Genomic DNA, 3,675 nt, shown 5'->3' with positions numbered 1-3,675 from the left:
AAAGGATGCAACCCTAAAACACACCTTTTCTGATTTTAAACCATTCAGTATTCCTTTCTTCTGTTCAAATGACTGTCTCTTGGTCTATGTACAGGTTCCACATGAGCACAATGAAGTGATCTGGGATTCCCATGCTTTACAATGTTATCCAGAATTTGTTTCAACCTACACGTCGAATGCCTTTGCATTGTCAACAGAGTACAAGTAAACATCTTTCTGGAATTTTCTGCTTTTAGTCAAGATCCATCTGATGTTAGCAATGATGTCCCGAGTTTCATGTGTTCTGAAACCGACTTGAATTTTTGGCAATTCCCTGTCAATGTCCTGGGACAACTGCTTTGAATTATCTTCAGCTAAATTTTATTTGCATGTGATACTAATATTGTTCAACAATTTCCACTGGTTTATCGTTTTTGGAATAAGCACAAACATAAATCTCTTACAGTTGGTTGGCCAGGTAACAGTCTTCCAAATTTCTTCACATAAATGAGTGAGTGCTTCCATCATTGCATTTGTCTTCTGTCAAATCCTGGAGGCTTATTTTTCTCCAATTCCATCAATGCAGCTTCCTGTAATACCATCAGTTCTTGATCATATGGTACAGTGATTGTGTATTCTTTCCATCTTCTTTTGATTCTACCAGTGTCATTCTGCCTGTAGAATCCTTCAATATAGCAAGTCAAGCCTTGATTTTTTTCTTTCTTCAATTCTTTCAGCTTGAGAAATGCTGAGCATGCTCTTCCCTTTTGGTTTTCTAACATTTCATAACATGTCATTATGATACCTTGTCTTCTTGAACTACCCTTGAAGATTTTCTATTTAACTTTTTTACTTCCTTATTTCTTCTAGTCACATTAGCTTCTGTATGTTCAAGAGCAAGTTTCAGAGTCTCTTCTGACATCCATTTGTTCTTTTCTTTCTTTCCTGGGTTTTTAATGACCTTTTGCTTTATTCACGTGTGATGTTCTTGACGTCATCTCACAACTCTTCTGGTTTTCAGTCATTAGTGTCTGGTACATCAACTTTGTTCTTCCGATGGTCTCTAAATTCAGGTGAGATATATTCAAGGTCAGCTTCTGGCTCTTTTGGACTTGTTGTAATTTTCTTCAACCTGAACTTGCATATGAGTAATCAATGATCTGTCCCACATTCAGCTCCTGGCTTTGTTTTGGCTGGTGATACTGAGCTTCTCCACCAACTCTTCCCACAGATGAAATCAGTTTGATTTCTGTGTAGTCCATCTAGTAAAGTTCAGGTGTGTGTTGTTGTTCTTAAGTGCTGTTGAATCTATTCCAACCCAGTATAGGGTTTCTGAGGAGCAGCTGGTGAGCTTGAACTGCCTACCTTGCAGTTCAAATGGATTTACAGTCTGGCGCATTAACCCACAGTGCCACACCAGGACTCCTTGTGTATAGTCACCATTTAGGTTGTTGAAAAAAGGTATTGGCAATGAATAAGTTATCAGTCTCTTAAAATTCCATTATGCTAACGCTAGCATCATTTCTATCAACAGGTATTTTCCAATTACTGACCATTCCCATTTGTTTCCAATGTTTGCACTCTAATACTTATCAATGCATTATCAAACCAGTAATTATCAGTGCATATTGATTGCATATGTGAGCAATTTCAGACTGAAGAAGGTGGTAGAATTCTTCAATTTCAGCATCATTGGCTTGAGTGGCTAGTGCATACATTTGAATAATAGTGGTATTAACTGATTTTCCTTGTTGTTGTTAGGTGCCATTGAGTCGGTACCGACTCATAGCAACCCTATGAACAACAGAACCAAACACTGCCTGATCCTGGGCCAACCCACAATTGTTGCCACACTTGAGCCTATTGATGTTGCCACTTTGCCAATCCATCTCGCTGGAGGCCTTCCTCTTTTTCTCTGACCCTCCACCTTACCAAACATGATATCCTTCTCCAGAGACTGGTCCCTTCTGACAATATGATCTTCCTTATAGGTGTATATATATTATCCTATCACAGGCAGCATTGTACTTCAAGATATAGCTTGAAATGCTCTTTTTGATGATGAATGCACCACCATTAGTCTTCAATTTGTCATTCTTGACATAGTAAACAATATGATTGACAGACTCAAATTGGCCAATACCAGTCCATTTCAATTCACTAATGCCTAGGATATTGATCTTTATGCATTTTTGATGACTTTTCAATTTTCCTAGCTTCGTACTCCATCAATTCAAAGATCTGATTATTAATGGATGTTTGCAGATTTTCTTCTCATTTTGAATTGTGACTCATTTTCCAACGAAGGTCCTGAAAGCTTTGCTCCATCCACTTTATTTAGGTCAACTCTACTTTGAAGAGGCAGCACTTCCAGCCTGAGAGGCTTATCTTCCAACACAGTATCAAACAATATTCTGATGCTTATTCATGAGGTTTTTAGTGGCTAACCCTTCAAAAGTGGTTCGCCTTTTCTTCTCACTAGTCTATCTTAGTCTGGAAGCTCCATCAATACCTGTCCACAATGGGTGACCCTGCTGGTATTTGAAATACCAGTGGCATAGCTTCCAGCATCACAGCAACATACAAGCTCCCACAGTATGACAAACTGACAGATGAGTGGTAGATCTGCTAGGTGGGAGTGGCTTTTTCTGGATACATGCTTTTTTGTGTGTGGTTACAGATGAATGGACAGGAATCTTTTTGAAAGACATATAAACATTCATATATTCACTCACATTCTTCATTTCTATCAAAGAAACTAGTTAGAGATTTGAATAAGTTTTTAGTTAGTGTTAGAAAACATTTTTGTAATGTGTGAAATTCAATTTAATTGATTTATCAAATTGTAATTGAATCCCTGCTGTTACCATCTCAGGAAAATGACTAGCAGCTTTTCCATTGTTATTGAAATACTTTTCGTCTTTATAAATATTTTGACATTTTTTTGCAATGCCAAAAATATGCATGATGTATACTGCACAGTCAAAAATTAGACAGGACTCTTGCTTTTGCAAAAGGCTTATTTCAGGTGGGGAAAAGAGGTAGTTGATAGTACAAAGATTAGAAAGAAGAATGAGACTAACAATAGTTATTTTTATTGATAGGATATATATGAGATAAAAGAATAAAAGATGGGGTCCTAGCAACTTAATTCCTCTGCAATATTTGTACCCTAAATGATTGTGAGTCATTTTTGGAGTTTAAAGTTCTGGCTCCTAATAAAATATGTGTCCTTGAGCAAATCAATATTTTTCTGCCACAGAGTATTTACCTGCAAAATTAGGAGATTGTGCCAAAAGTTTGTTAAAATCCCTTCCAGCCCTTTGTGTATTACCAAAAGGCAGAAGCAACAACTTTGACTTCTTTCCCCACTCACGAGTTTGCTATCCATAGAAAAAGCAACAAGGAGGTTTGGTGGCATAGTATTAAAGTACTCAACTGCTAACCAAAAGGTTGGCTGTTCGAACCCAGGTGCTCTGAGGGATAAAGCTGTGGTGGTCTATGTCCCTAAGATTTACAGCCGTGGGAACTCTATGGGGCAGGTCTACCCTGTCCCACAGGCTTGTTCTGAGTCCGAATCTACTGGACAACTATAGGTTTGGGCTTTGTTTATGGACAGTAATGCAAATAAAGGTATTTTAAAATATAAAACAAATGAACTTAAAATTATACCATCCTAACATCTGAAGTGTTTTC

At 37.5% G+C, this 3,675-nt stretch overlaps 1 pseudogene; it reads left to right on the top strand.

The window, feature by feature from the left end:
• LOC102832523 overlaps positions 1-3,675 on the top strand; it is an 18,910-nt pseudogene that overhangs the window by 12,694 nt on the left and 2,541 nt on the right.

The sequence above is a fragment of the Chrysochloris asiatica genome, unplaced genomic scaffold (genome assembly GCF_000296735.1).
Source record: "Chrysochloris asiatica unplaced genomic scaffold, ChrAsi1.0 scaffold00094, whole genome shotgun sequence".
NCBI lineage: Eukaryota > Metazoa > Chordata > Mammalia > Afrosoricida > Chrysochloridae > Chrysochloris > Chrysochloris asiatica.
The sequence above is the reverse complement of the archived record's forward strand: the minus strand, read 5'-3'. Positions and strand labels throughout refer to the sequence as shown.